The 16,138-nt window shown below is 46.9% G+C and overlaps 1 protein-coding gene across 2 annotated transcripts in view; it reads left to right on the forward strand.

Annotated features, from left to right (window-relative positions):
- Nucleotides 1-1,895: 1,895 nt before the first annotated feature.
- Nucleotides 1,896-16,138, forward strand: part of BRINP3 (BMP/retinoic acid inducible neural specific 3) — a 260,642-nt gene continuing 246,399 nt past the window's right edge. The window contains exon 1 of one of the 2 annotated variants that reach the window (XM_083445297.1): nt 1,896-3,021. The gene's annotated coding sequence lies outside the window, so the exon portion shown is untranslated. Of the gene's footprint in view, nt 3,022-5,139; nt 5,865-16,138 lie in introns of those variants that run through there. The other variant, XM_083445298.1, reaches the window with a different exon arrangement.

Genomic DNA, 16,138 nt, shown 5'->3' on the forward strand with positions numbered 1-16,138 from the left:
TGATGACTCTGTTCTTGAATATTAACCGCATGTGTGTGCAACTATGGGATGGAATGTTGAAAACTAGTTGAATATTTGGCGTGGGTGTGACATTTTCCAGCAGTGAATATCACTTGATAGCTATTGCTATTTCATATTGTGGGAGAAAGGAGTCATGAAGAGAGGTGGAGGAGAGGCCAAGCCTATTGCTTTCTCAAATATTAAAATAATTGCTGTTGTTGTTTAGTCGTTTAGTCATGTCCGACTCTTCATGACCCCATGGACCAGAGCATACCAGGCCCTCCTGTCTTCCACTGCCTCCCGCAGTTTGGTCAAACTCATGCTGGTAGCTTCGAGAACACTATCCAACCATCTCGTCCTCTGTCGTCCCCTTCTCCTTGTGCCCTCCATCTTTCCCAACATCAGGGTCTTTTCCATGGAGTCTTCTCTTCTCATGAGGTGGCCAAAGTATTGGAGTCTCAGCTTCAGGATCTGTGCTTCCAGTGAGCACTCAGGGCTGATTTCCTTAAGAATGGATAGGTTGGATCTTCTTGCAGTCCATGAGACTCTCAAGAGTCTCCTCCAGCACCATAATTCAAAAGCATCAATTCTTTGGCGATCAGCCTTTTTTATGGTCCAGCTCTCACTTCCATACACCACTACTGGGAAAATAAATTAAAATAATACCAAATATTAATTCACAGTTGCACCAAAAATTCATGGTTGGCAAAACTGGGAAGGCCATTTCAGCTTTCATGGAGGACTGAAACTCTCCAGTAGTTCAGAAGATGCTCAAAAAAGGAAGGGAAGGGAATGGATCAGCCCTGTTGAAAGCAAATTTCTTGTGGTAGGATGAAAATTACAGAGCAAGGTGTGGTGTGCTCGCAGATCTCTCAGTGCGATTTGAAAAGACAAACAGACTTGGATGAAATAGTTGGGGTGGGGGTATGCATGGTTTCTCCTTTGCTGCAAATTATGCATTCTGGAAATGCAGGGAGCACAAGGCATGGCAACGGGTACCACGTTAGAGCAGAAGGCAAATACCTGAAGAGAAAAGCACTCTGCGAGGCAGCGGTTTACACTGTTAAGTGCAAATTACCCTTCCACTGTGAGAAGCCTCGGGGAAGCCGGTGTCAGGCTGTAAGAGTATCAGACTGGAGGTTTCTAAAGCGGTGGCTTCCTTAGCAATGCAAAAGAGCAATCCGGTGTCACCGCTTGGCTCCGTTCAACAGTAATATGAGAACAGGTGGGAAATGAGAGAGCTCTGCACTAAGTATTATTTCCCACATCCCTTAATATTCAAGCTAAACTAGGTAAGGATGGTGGGGGGGGGGGAGTGTCTTTTGTTTTGTTTGTTTGCGGGGTGTCCCAGTGACTCAAGCACTGTCTTGTGCTTATGGCGAAGGGCAAGTAGATTAATAGACGGTCCGTTTTCTCTTAGCATTAGAAAATTAGATCATTTATCAGGATTTCTTTTCTTTTCTGGTTGCCTTGCTGGGGTAAGCTGCTTGCACCTTCTCTCTTCCACCCAATGACTCCCCCTCAAGTGTTTCTGAAACTATTCTGGAGTCAATCTCGCTGAAATCTCTGGGAGTCAACATGCGTGCAGTGGGGATGCAAGAAATCAAAGGAGAGATGCCCCCCTCCCTTCTTCGACATTAGGCAGCCAGGCGGGGTTGAGAGAGGGAGACTAGCACCGAGACAAGCGTAGACTCTTCGCTGCGAAAGAGAAAGCGAGCGATCCCTCTGGTCAGTTTCATGCATGTTGCTCAAATTCGCGCGTAGCAAAAATGCACGCGCGCACGCACCCTGGATTTCTGAGCCGAGACATCACGTGCGTGTGGAGAGACTGGCTGGAGGGGGAGAAGCTGATCTCCCCGCCCTCTGGTTTGCAAGATCACCGAGCCAGAGGGAGGCGATACCAGCTTCTCCTGTCCCACAGAGACAAACCCAGGGTCATCCTCCGAACCCTCTTTTGGTTCGAGCCTGTGCCATTATAACATCCCCACGGCGAGTCTTGCAAATTGGGTTATACGCGTTGGCTCAGAGAACCACTGCCTCCCTTCCCCACCGTCTCCTTAGCATCCCTCCTCCAGCTCCTTGCAAAATTAAAACAAACCCGGAAAGATCGGGCAGCTGGCTGGTTTCCTCAGTGCCTTTCCCGGTTGGTTTCACGGGAGTTTCCCTCCTGGCGTGTTGCGATTGTTAGGACAAAATTATTGAGAGAAGTAGCCTTGCGCGGTTACTATATATAACCGAAGGGAAGGGCAGAGATTTGCACTGAGTCTCTGGAAAGAGTTTCTTTAGCAACCTGGGAAGAAGGTGGCGGGGCTGATGTGCCAAGCCCTTCAAAAGCGAGGAAGAGACAGAGTCTTTTCTTCCTGCCCACCCGATCTCCCCCCTCCTCTTCCTCCTCCCGAATCGCATTAGATCCTCCCCTCCAGCTCCCTAAATCAGCTCCGCCGCTATATCTATCAGGATGAGACCAGCCTCCTCCTGTAGTTCTCTCTGCGCCTCGCTTCTTCTCCAGCACCACCTGGCTCACTCGGTCTTGGGTTGCTGTGGTTTTTACGCACAGAGCCAGCCTCTCTTCGTCTCCGTTTCTTTGGATGAATATAATCTCGTCCACCTACTTTTTGCCTTAAAGGATCAGCTTTAAAATCTCCGCTTCTCTGACTCTGAGCGCCCGCCCGCCTGCCTCCCCACAACTCTTCCTTTGCATTTGTCCGGTCTCCCTTTATTTTTTATTTTCACATCCATTCATTGTTTCCTGGGCTCTGTGGCACGCACGCACGCGTCCGTCCGGCACACCGCTTGCCCGGTGGTTCGTTGTTGCTTGGCTCTCCCTCTCTCTCAGCGCCGCTAAGGAAGCTCTGGCGGATGCCACCGTCCCGCTGTGGACACCCCCACGCCACGCCGCCCATCGCTGTCCATCACCGCCGTTCTGAAGCGCATCCAAACCTCTGGAACTACCATGGGATGCGCGCTCGCCTCGTGGAACCGCTTGCTGCCCAGACACCTCGCCTCCTGAAATTCCACCCGGTGAGTGCCTCGCCTTTTACGCACGCCAGATTTAAGGAAGCCTCCATCAATTCCTCCCCACAATGTTTAGCGATCGCCAGTTTGATGAGCTATTGTCTCTGTGACTTTTTAAATTTATTTTATTATTAGTGGGGAGAGAGGGGGGGGAAGCTTAAACAAATCTGCCGCTCTGCTGCTTTCCTATCTATTTAACCCCTGTTGATGCTATGGATATTCCATTCCTCTATTAACCCCTTCCTTCATGCAGACACAGCAGAGAGAAAATGACGAGTTAGGGGGTGCACTGTGTGTTGGGGGGTGCATTTCTGGGCGAGGCAAATTGCACCCCACATGTTACATTTCTGGAAGAAAATTATGTTGGGAGGCTGAAACAGATGGGGAGCGGGTGCTCTCTTGCCTTTCTCTGGTGCCCCAGATGACAGGCACACACACAAGATCCTTGCGTGTAAGCTCCGGGTTCTGATCGCGCCTTGACTCGCTCACTTGAGATACATGGGACTCTCACGTCTCCCCCAAAGGCACCCCTAGCTCGATGTGTCATTCGCACTATTCGTTTCGCGGCATGCCAAATACCTGGGTTTCTAGGTGCTAACTTGTGGGGGGCTTGTGGTGGAAGATCCAGAGAGGGATGGCATCGTTGCCCTTGGTGGGCATCCTATTCGGAGGGTTGATGGGAGAGAAGAAGATCTCACCCATATCTCACAGCTTTCGCGTTGGGGTGTCTCTCTGGCGCCACTTGGTCTTTGTGGGAGACTCTGCCCTCTTCCAGATTTTCTGGGAGGGGTCTTAAAGAAGTATTTGGGGGAGAGGAAGGGCTGGGCTCAACCAGTTCCTCAGTCCAAGAAAGGGGGAAGATTCCCCACCAGATTCGACCAGGAGGTGGGCTTCCTTAAGGGACCTTTCAAGGTGGTGCTTTTGGAATTGTGAAATCGAGAGTCGCATTTGGGTTCCGAATCCACCCCCGCCCGGCCCCCCCGGCTCCCCAACAGCTTCCCGGTAGGGAATCAGACCGTTGCTGCATTTCACCCTGGGCATGCAAGGCAGATGATATTTCACTGAGCTAGGGTTCCAAAACGCTGAGGAAGTCTGATTGTCTGGTCGGGGATCTCTCTTCCGGACCTCACATCTTCTTGCAAGTCTCTCTCTCTCCTGCGTTATTATTTGTGTAGAGTTTATTTGTAAAAAAATAAACTGCGCGAGGAATTGCAGGGGCCGGAGAAGACAGATGAGCGTAACTTTTCCTGTTGTCTGCCTGCCTGTCTGTCTCTCTCACACACTTCATTGCATTAATATGCGCTGGGCTATATACAATTTATGCATACCAGTGCCGAGTAAATTTCGGGGCTAGGGCAGCCGACACAGGCCAAGGATGCTTTACACACATTACCTGGCAGCAGACTTGGGTTTGTCATTTGGGGTCCATCCAGCAGGGAGCAGCTGCAGCCAACTCTCACTCCCCGAAAAGCGTGTTTGCGAGACGTCTGTCTGCAAACACGTGTTGGTTGCATTCCCATTTTGGATTTTTTTAAGTGCACACCTTAAGTCCAATCTGCCAGGTGGGCCCTTAGGCAAGCTTTCGGCCCCCCATCTATCTAATGCTGGCCCATCTTGCGGGGTTCTTGCTGTTGCTGTGAATAATTGTCAGGGGTCCTTTCCCTTTTCTTTAGTACAGTATATAAAAAAGCATGAAGACTCTCAAAAGCAGTCTATAAATACATTATCATTCCTGCCAGTTCTGTACTCGCAAGCGACCATTAGGGAGAGCAAAGGGGGCACATGTCCCTCCCAGGGAGTGGCGTGTGCCCCCCTCCCCGTTCTGCGGCAGGCTGTGGTGGTCGTTAAGATGCACTCTCACGATCACTACAGGTGGACGCGCTTGCTCATTAGTCTAACCCTCAGAACTACTACTTGCCATCGGAACACCTAACGCTTGGAGTAGTTCTTCTGGAGCAGAGACTTGTCTGGAACCTTTGGACCTTCTAGATGTTGCTGGACTCACCTCTGGCCATTAGCCACACTGGCTTGAGGGGTGGGGTGGCGTGGGAAGGTTGAGTTCAATACATCCTCAGGGCCGCAGGCTAGGCTCACCTGTGTCTTGGAATTTAGGGGTTCCTCGTCGGAATTCCAGAACCACCTTTGATGAGCAGATCCTTGGGATAAAAGGAAAGCCATTGCCCTCATCATGCCCTCCTTCCTGTCAATCTCCTACGACACTTCTCTGACCCACGACTGGGGACAGAATATTGGACCAGACAGACCAAAGCTAATCTTCTTTAGGACAGCGATATGCGTGGATAAATTATTCCACTTTAATCCATCTGTAGAGTAAAGGGACCTAAGGTCACTTTTTCAAGGGGTGGGGGGTTATAAAGCGTGGACGTTTCCCCCTCTGATCTCGAAGAGAAGATCCGGTTGGCAGGAGTTGCTTCGGTTTAATTAAACCGGAGTAAAGCCCCCCTCCCTTCCGCCCACCCCCTTCCGCGTGTCCTTCCCAGCTGTTCTGCCACCAGCTGGAGCGAGGGAAGACAAGTCACCTTGCTCAGGCGGGCGGTGCGTGGTTTTTTGCAGCAGTCTCCAGCCTCACCAAGAGAAGAAGAGCCCTCTCTCTTTTTTCCCTCTGCCTCCTTGCCAACGCTGGCCTTCCCCTTCCACACTCTTCCGACAGAACTTGTGCAATTAGCCCGATCCCCAAGCAGAGCTAGTCCATTGCACTTCCGCGGAGCTGCAGCCGAGCTCGCAGCAGCTGCAGCCGAGCTAGCTCAACTCATGGGGATCCGGAAACTTTGAGCATCATCAGATAGATGCGCTTCAGAGGACGCCAGACGCGGGCGAGCCAGCTATAGGTAAGGGATTCCGCGTCGTCTGACTCTCCTAACAGGCTACCCGAAGGTGATCTGTACCGCTGGGTTTGGAGTCGTCGTGGGGAAGGGGGTGCAATTTGGTGCAAGGAGGGTGAAGGAGAGAGAAGGTGGGTGCTGAGGTGCTCCCAGTGTCAGTGAAAAGAACTTGGTGACAGTGACGAGAGATGGCAACAGGGGGTCGAGTTTGGGTGTAAAACGGCGGAGGTGGGCAGCGGAGGCTGCCAGGCTTTGCAGGGGAGGCGAGGCGAGCAAACATCCTTCTGCGCATCGCTTGCAAATAAATCAATGCAATTAATGGTGTCTTAATGGGCATTTGCAGGCAGCGAGCGAGCAAGCGGCATGCTTCACGGGCGAAAATCTCCATCAGCCTTAATGTGTTGTTTCTTGTTCAATACTATTTACCGCGGGTGGGGAGGCACCGCTAGGAATGCCACACCAATCAGGAAAGATGTGGGGAACGCGGGGGGGGGGGGGAGATAAAATCCTAAAGGCTCATTCAGTAGCCTGTGACATTTTTTGCTTGTGTGATTTGATTTTTAAAGAGGTGGCACAGCTCAATAATATTGTGGGGTTGGAGGAATAATTCTCCCTTAAGGGGCATGATCTCCAGACAGCAAAACGGATGTAGTCTCTCTTCTCTCCTCCCCCCCTCTCTTTTTTTTAATGGACCAAGATTATGATGATCACCTCTGTTCCAGTCCTAGCTTTGATGACTCTTCCGTGCAAGTTTTCAGTATGGGCTCGACAGGGAGACTAGGCAGGGTTGCACAGATCAGTATGCAAAGTACAAGAGGGTGCACGTTTCTTGTGTGGCTTTCCTCCTGCTTGCGCTGCCAGCCTTCATTGAAATGCAGCTCAGAATATGGTGACTTTTCCCTTTTATTGCAAAGTATGGCAGCCGTGGTTCTGTTCATTTCCTAGTTTCGGGGAATTGCAGAGTGCACAAGCAACTGACTACGGCCAAAACGAAAGGCCAGGATGGATTGAGTAGGAATGTGAGAAGATTTGGGTGTGGGTGGTTTTGCGCATGGTATCCCATGCCCACCTACGTGTATGTGAATCCTCATACCTCTTTAGAACAAAGTGAGATGCATCTATAGCACGTTGTCTATTGTTGGTCCTGTAATGCTTTGCCAGGCATCAAGTCATCTGCACCAAATCATCAGCCCATATGGTAGGACACTGGAGGCTGACCCCTTCACCATGTGGTTTCATGCACACTGGCATGCAATGAGGACTACCTCAGGGGTAGAACCTCTGCTTTCCATGCAAAAGGTCCCAGGTTCCATCCATATAAGAGCTGGGCAACCCTGAATTTGTCAGCCAGTGAAGAAAATCCTGAGTTGGGTGGACCAATGGTTTAATTCAGTGAAATGTTGCTTTGATGGTCCTTTCTCAATTGCCACATACAGCGGGTGGCGCTGTGGGTTAAACCACAGAGCCTAGGGCTTGCTGATCAGAAGGTCGGCGGTTCGAATCCCCGCGATGGGGTGAGCTCCTGTTGCTCGGTCCCAGCTCCTGCCAACCTAGCAGTTCAAAAGCACAAAGTGCAAGTAGATAAATAGGTAGCGCTCCAGCGGGAAGGTAAACAGCATTTCCGTGTGCTGCTCTGGTTTGCCAGAAGTGGCTTAGTCATGCTGGCCACATGACCCGGAAGTTGTACGCCGGCTCCCTTGGCCAATAAAGCGAGATGAGCGTCGCAACCCCAGAGTCATCCGCAACTGGACCTAATGGTCAGGGGTCCCTTTACCTTTACCTTATCCTCTGCATTCATGCTCTAATAGAAGTTACACAGGTCAGGAATACACAGGCAGAGGAACAAGGAGTTCAGTATATCCCTTCCCTGAAGGGATATACACCATTAATTTGGCATCCGCCTCACCCAATTTCCCTTGGGGGCTGCTCGCATGGTGCCATCGGCATATGAATGCATGAACTGTAAGCAGCGAACCTGAGGTGATATGAAATCTCTTAGTGTAATAGCTCTCTGCTGGTCTGTTCATGCCTAGGAAGACCCCAAATTGGAAAATATGCAGAGGCTGAACCAGTTCCCCCAAATGCACCCCTGTTCTACCCCATGAAAGGAGATTCTGACTTAACATCAGGAAAAACTTTTTGACAGTAGGAGCTGTTTGATGGTGGAACGTTCTTCCAGGGGAGCTTGTGAATTCTCCTTCCTTGGATGGCCATCTGTTATGGATGCTGTAGCTGAGATTCCTGCATGGGAATTATGAGGCGTAAGCATAAGCCAAACTTCCTTCCTTCCTTCCTTCCTTCCTTCCTTCCTTCCTTCCTTCCTTCCTTCCTTCCTTCCCCCAACATCTCAACACAAATTGGAATAATAACACGGGACTGTTGAAAGAGTATAATTGACAGACCACAGCTTTGAAAATGTCAAAGAATAGGGTCAAGAATAGGGGGCACACAGGATTCCCAAATGTTCTTTAAATAGACACTGCAAGTCTCTCTTTCTGGTTGTGTGTGAAGTCTGGAGCATTGTTTCTTCCCACCACGACAGGTATTAGGGAATTCTCACTGAGGCGTGTCTCACTTTTGCAGCCAGATGGTAGCAGACTCCAGAAATCTCAGATGGTTTGAGTCCACTGCTGACTCCAGCACTAAGCTTCTGCTCCCATCAGGGGACACCGAATGGGCTGTGCTGGTGTTTTGTCACTTTTCCTACTCGAGAACCACACTGCCCAGTTAAGTTTTCTAATTTATGCAGAAAAGTCCAAGAGCTTGCTTATCTTCATATACTTTCCTGCCAAGGTGCTTTCTGTGGCTAGGAGTCCTTTATGCAAGTTTGTTAAAGGAAGAGGTTTCCCAACGGCTAATTTGGTAGGAGACATTTCTCCTCTTGTGTTTGCTTCAGGGGCAAGAGGGATGGGAAACTGGGTGGATTATGGACAAAAAGGAGAAGGTAGATCAGAAGGTGCACCAGAAGAAGAGACACTGACCATGGTTTTTGTAGGCTTGCTTTGCAACAGTCACAGACTGATGGGCTTTTAAATAGGTGAGATGAGCAGCCTAGGCAATAGCCTTTTGCTGCCTTTCCTGTGCAAATGCCATTAAGTGTTAAATTGCATCCTTTGGTGAGTGACTCCATCACAGAGCTATCTCAAGACATTTCTTTTTATTTTCAGTTGACTGCACCATAAAATGAAACTCCCTTCATTGGGTGACCATTTTGCAATATAATCAAATGGGCTCTTTCAATTATGAGGCTTAAGCATTAAGCAGAACTTTCTTTCTTTCCTTCTCTACATATGAGAGAGACAAGATGAGCCTTTAGGAAGGTGTGTGTGTGTGTGTGTGTGTGTGTGTGTGTGACCTCAGCAAGTCAATATAGACACTGATACCGTTTAGCACAGAGTGGAAACCCAACTGAACCTAAGACTTATTTTTGAGTACATATGCATAGGAATGGCTTCCAGTCTGGAGGAGAAAGTGATTGTGTTGGATTTCTATAAAATGCCATGCAACCCAGTTCTGTGTATGTTTACCCAGACAAGCGCTCCACTGGAGGGTGTGTGTGATTTGCTCTGCTGTAGCTAGACTCACAAGCCAAGTCATGGTAGAGTTATGGAAGCAAAACCCATTGTGGCTTATTTGGGGGAGGGAGGGTTAAATATGGGGGACTTCAGAATTTTTAGTTGGCTGTGTAAAGTTCATAAGAGGCAGACTATGAGCGACATAATTTCAGATTTCATTGAGGGGGGATTTAAATGGGAGGTGGAGTCAGGAAGGTCCACTGCCTCACTTTTTGATACATTAAATTCTTTTTACAACTAAAACTTGAAGGCCTTCTGATTTATATTTTGTTTCTGTATGTCATAGTAACAATTGCAGTATTCTCAGCAAAGAACAGACATCTTAAATTTCTCTTCGCTTCTATAAAAATTATCTTTTAGCACCACTTGATTCAGTCACTCGGTGAGTAAAAATGATGCTCTCTTAGAATAATCAGATGTGGTCTGAACCCTGCCCTTTGTATATGGTGGGCTTTGCAAACTACACCCCTAAGCATCTTTCAGAGGGTACAGTCCATGTCTGACCCTCCCAAACTTTCTGAGAGCTGAAAGACACAAATCGAGAATTCTCTTCATTATTGATGGGGACACTGTGGTCACTGCTTTGTTCTATGTTTCTGTCTTAATGACACAGATTGGCGGGGCTTCACTTGCACCTCAGCTCAATGTAAGGAGAATTGGGTTTCCTCAACTAGAATCCCTGTTGCCCGCCGTGGGTTGCCAGCCGTGGGTAGGAAGGGACTTGTTTGTTTTTTAACCTCTCAATCATTGCAGATATCTTCTATTTTTCCCTGCTTCTTTTCCTACTTGGTGTGTGTATGGAAGTGTTCCTTGGTTGTGTAGCATTTCACATGATGCTTCCAGTTGAGGCCATGCTTTGGGGCTAGCAAGGCTTTTTTCCTCCATCACTGACATTATTGCCTTCAAACAGCAGCACATCAAGAAAAATTATTGCCTTCAACCCTCAGAGCCCCAATGGGACATGACTTGGGTATTTATTATCTCTTTGTTGCAGCTGGAGGGGTGGGGGCAGGGGGCCGGATTTAGGTTTGATGAGGCCCTAAGCTACTGAAGGTAATGGGGCCATTTATATGTCCAGCTGTCCTTTGGCAACATCAAATTGTCATTGTTTTTTTGTGTTGAATATATGCTATATGGTAATTTATGGACCTAATAGGTATCTAAAGCCATTTGCACATGCAGAATGTAGGCGCCCTATATATAGAAATGAGGAAACCAGTGATATTTTAGGGTGCAAGCTAGCATTACTTACATCATAGGAGCCTACACAACATAAAACTCGATAGCTTTATGTCGGTTTTATTTTATTTGTTTTTATCTTATATTTTGGAAATGTACATCCAGTCTTTTTTACCTTTAATTTTTTTGGGGGCCCCCAAGAGAGTGGGGCCCTAAGCTATAGCTTGTATAGATTATACATAAATCTGGCACTGGGTGGGGGATGGGGAGAAAGGCAAGCCTATTGTTCTCTCAGTCTATTGTTCTCTCAGACTGGGAATGGGATTCTTCCCAGGTGATAGCTTCCTCTCTTAGTCAGCATGTTTTCCTTGCATCCCAGTAACTTCCTTTTTAGTAAACCCAAAAGGAAAGAGAAGGACCATTGCTTAGAGGTGGAGCAAATGCTTTCTGCATGCAAAAGGTCCTTGATTCAAGCTGGGAGAGACTGAAACTCTGGAAAGTAGCTGCTGGTGAGTTTCGACAATACTGACTTGGTAAAATACTGTGTCCTATGTTCTGCTTTATTCTTTGCACCAAAGGCCTGTTATGCTCTTTGAGTATTAAGGGCACTCAATTGCAAAAGATATTTACCCCCTGCTTATATTTGCAAGCAACCCAGATGGCTTGGTTGTTGATTTCTGTGGCTTGGTTTATGATGCACATCTAGTAAAGGGACCCCTGACCATTAGGTCCAGTCGTGGCCAACTCTGGGTTTGCAGCACTCATCTCACTACTTTACTGGCTGAGGGAGCCGGCGTACAGTTTCTGGGTCATGTGGCCAGTATGACTAAGCCGCTTCTGGTGAACCAGAGCAGCGCACGGAAACGCCGTTTATCTTCCTGCTGGAGCGGTACCTATTTATCTACTTGCACTTTGATGTGCTTTCGAACTGCTAGGTTGGCAGGAGCAGGGACCAAGCAACGGGAACTCACCCCGTCACGGGGATTCGAACCGCCGACCTTCTGATTGGCAAGCCCTAGGCTCTGTGGTTTAACCCACAGCACCACCCGTGTCCCTATGATGCACACCTAGTTTGGAATAATTCCCACTGAGCTCATTGAGACTTTCTTCTGAGTAAACATGAATGGGATATGGCTGCATATCACATGCAATGATCAGCTGTGTATACAACATTCTCAGCTGCTCACTGCTTGGGGTGCATTGCACTCTAGATTATGTGGACGCATCTATGGCAAGTGTATTTGAGCAAGTCTGTTGAGTCCTGATGTAGGCTGTTTTTGATGACTTCTAGTAAGCCCCCACCCCACCCCACCCCCCAGCCATTTAGTTCTGTGGTCCCTCTGCAATAAGTGAGCCTTTGGACATCCAGAGAAAGCAGAGCAGTTCCCAAGTTTTGAGAGGAGATGTCCTGATATATTGTTTGGAAGAATCTCCTGTGATTTAATAGAATTTCTTGCACCCATTCTTCACAGTGTGACAAATGGGTGCTCTTCTAAAATAAGCCATAATGGACTGAACAATAAAACTGAAATAGGAATCTTGTGGGCAGAGTACACTCTGGTATGATTTCCAGAGAATAATCTGAGTTCAGGAAAGGTATCATATGCACCACGTCCAGCACATTCTTAATATGGGAGAAAAATGGTCCCTGGAGCATAATATGCCAAGAAAATGCCTTGCCTTGAGAATACAATATGTGTAAATTGCACCAATATACATTTAGTGAAGGGACAGTCATCTTATGCTCAGTTGCTAGCTGAGTTGCGTAGCTATTATAATTTCATAGACCAAGTAGGGAACCTGAACAATTTTATCTGAGAATCTTAATGTAGCTTGGGAAAAAAGAGATTCTAATTTCCTGTAGTCTTTTATTACCACTCCAGCATATGCTTAGTAAAACAGTGTTTCGTGCTCCGGGTGTTCACTGATGAAATGCCAGAGCTCCAAGTAAAGAAATCTAAAATTGGAGACGCACAAACAAGCATATGAGGACAGTGAAGCTCTCTCGATGCAGAAGGCAGAGTTGGTTCAACAAAAAAGCAAACCTAGGCACATGCGAGTCGAAAAGTCGCCAATTTCTGCCCTGCTCTCCTTTGAGCCCTGATGTGAGCAAGCATCCCTTCAAGTTAATTTTCATTAGACTGACTTTCCCCACCACTGAATTCAGGGTAGACTTAATTATTTAGGAAGCTGTTTCCATTTGGATCAGTCTTCAATCAGATGATTATATTCAGTTGATCCGACTAGTCACTAGAAGCATCCAGTAACATCCTTTTGAAGGAAGTGTTTGTGTGTGTAAACGAAGCATTAGTTTTGTCAGCTCTAGACGGAAAATTGGGGGGGGGGGACTAAGAATCCCTCTATTTTATCTGTTCTGCATTTGTCTACCTCTTATTATTTCTTATACCACCCTTTACCACAATAGCCAAATAACAGTGGTTTACAGCAAAATAAAATACAACAAAATATAATAATGCAATCAGTTAAAACCATTTCACATAAATAATATTCTTATACCACCCTTTTCCACAGCTAAATAACAGTGGTTTACAGCAAAATAAAATACAACAAAATATTATAACGCAATCAGTTAAAACCATTTCACATAAAATACCTACGTAACTAATATAAAAGGGGAATCATACTTAAAACTGACTTTACCAATTATTTCTGCCATCTCAAAATTCTTTATCTTTTTTCCTTTCCTCTTTTTGAAGTAGGGTAATGAAACCTCTGGGAAACTGGGGAAATTTTTTGTGGCATGCAAAATTACAGCAGTTGCAGGTCTCTAGTCTATCTGGTGGAGGAGCACATTATAGTTTATCTAGCTATATCAGTTCTGAGCAATGTCATGCTTTAGTATGACTAAGGAACAGAACCATGGATGCATCTAGGGGCAGGAATGATTCTCAATCTCTGGTGCTAATAGCAGTACAGAAAAGGTTTAGCTCTACCCAGTTGTGCCCCTGGTTAACCCCTTGCCTTCACTTCAGTAAAGCAGTTGCCATTCATTCCTGTTGATAAACACCCATCACTGCACTTGGGGAAACAGTAGCAATGAGTCGCTGCTCTGTATTTGGCTCTTTTCAATTGTCCAATATCAAAGACTCATGCAGAAACATAGGGGGAAGCAGCTCTTGGCAGGAAAAGGAGAAAGAGGTTATCTTCCACTTGGACTACTGCAATGCGTTCTACATGGGGCTACCTTTGAAGGTGACTCAGAAACTGCAATTAATCCAGAATGCAGCAGCTAGACTGATGACTGGTCCAGTGTTATCTGGTCTTGGCGGCCACTCCCAAAACCGCCAAAAGGCCCTCGGCGCTGGACCCCAGTGAATTGTGCTCGGAAATGTACTCATTGGCTCCCAGTACATTTCCGAGCACAATTCAAAGAATTGGTGCTGACCTTTAAAGCCCTAAACGGCCTTGGTCCTGTATACCTGAAGGAGCGTCTCCACCCCCATCATCCAGCCTGGACACTGAGGTCCAGCGCCGAGGGCCTTTTGGCGGTTCCCTCACTGTGAGAAGTGAGGTTACAGGGAACCAGGCAGAGGGCCTTCTCAGTAGTGGCGCCTGCCCTGTGGAATGTCCTCCCAGCGGATGTCAAGGCAATAAACAACTTTTTTACTTTTAAAAGACAACTGAAGGCGGCCCTGTTTAGGGAAGTTTTTAATGTCTGACACTGTATTTTTTTAATATTTAGTTGGAAGCCGCCCAGAGTAGCTGGGGAAACCCAGCCAGATGGGCAGGGTATAAATAAAAAAATATTATTATATTATTATTATCCTTATATGCACGCTTAAAAGTAAACGTTTTCATCTATCAAAGGTGAAGTGTGCTCCCTCTTTTAATTTAGAAAGAAGTGTCCCACCATTATGAGGTTTGAGGAACACTGCCTGATATAACAACCCACCCACTCTATATGTCAAGCATTTAGTTCAGGGATCCCCAACCTTCTGTCCTCCAGATGTTTTGGGCTACAATTCTCATCATCCCTGACCACTGGTCCTGTTAGCTAGGGATCATGGGAGTTGTAGGTCAAAACATCTGGAGGGCTGCAGGTTGGGGATGCCTGATATAGGTCAATTTCTAGGGCTTTGGCTAGTGTGTGTGCAGAATGCATGTGTGCAATCATCTTCAGAAACAATGGTATGCTGTTACAATCCTAGAGGAAACCTTTATCAAAATGCCCCCCAATAGAAATAAGGTAAAGGTAAAGGGACCCCTGACTATTAGGTCCAGTCGTGACTGACTCGGGGGTTGCGGTGCTCATCTCGCTTTATTGGCCGAGGGAGCCGGCGTATAGCTTCTGGGTCATGTGGCCAGCATGACTAAGCTGCTTCTGGCGAACCAGAGCAGCACACAGAAACGCCGTTTACCTTCCCGCCAGAGTGGTACCTATTTATCTACTTGCACTTTGACATGCTTTCAAACTGCTAGGTTGGCAGGCGCAGGGACCGAGCAACAGGAACTCAACCCGTTGCGGGGATTCGAACCGCCGACCTTCTGATCAGCAAGTCCTAGGCTCTGTGGTTTAACCCACGGTGCCTCCAATAGAAATACATGCACACATATTGCAACGAATCAGTTCCTTCAATTTTCCATCCATCTAAAATGAGTAAATGCACACAAATTTGGAGCCTACCTTATTTTAGGTGGGACAGGAGGTGGGGAGTCTTCATGCTGCTACATTACCCTCCTCACCCCAGTTGTGCTTCTGACACAGTGAGTCATACAGCATCATCAATTGTTATTCAGCATCACTCACCCATTGGGGGAGGGGGAATTCATAGGCAATGTCAATACAACCAAGGTTACAATGGTCAAAACATGAAATAAGGACTTCCCATGGGGTGTATTGTTCAATTCCAAAAAGGCACGCGCGCACACACACACACACACACACACACACACCCTCTTAGCCAGAAACTACAGTAATTTAACTTGCATTAGGGTGAAAGTTTGTAACATTCAAATCAAGCACCAGTGGTACAGACATTGACTGCAGTAATTACCATTTTTTGGTTTATACAAAGAGAGAGAGAGAGTTTTGCTAAATAATGCTAACATTGTTGGAAAAATGGATCAGCAGCTAGGTTAATTAATGCCTCTTACTGAGTATAAGCATTCCTGCCTCTGCCAGGGCGGAAGATCCTGAGAGGTAGAGATGTGCTTGTTTGGCTAATAGTCCCCATATTTTCAGTTTTGTGGTGATGTGGAGGAAGATCTAGATGGGACTGATTCTAATTAAGGGTGCTTTGGATGTGGTGACTATTACATGAGTTTCCTAGTTACAGTGCAAACATTTATCAATGCTGATGTTAATGTTATGTTTTCCCAGTAACTCTTAAATGCCTTGCCTTTTCTTTTTTCCTGAACAAAAAAAGAATGTCTCGTAGCACCTTAAAGATAAACAAACTATATAATGGCCCAAGTGTTGGTGGTGTATATTAGATAGTGAGGTGAGAAGGAAATTAAATGAATGCAATAAAAGGTAAAGATAAAGGGACCCCTGACCATTAGGTC

The sequence above is a fragment of the Podarcis tiliguerta genome (assembly GCF_965153285.1).
Source record: "Podarcis tiliguerta genome assembly, chromosome: 6".
Lineage (NCBI taxonomy): Eukaryota > Metazoa > Chordata > Lepidosauria > Squamata > Lacertidae > Podarcis > Podarcis tiliguerta.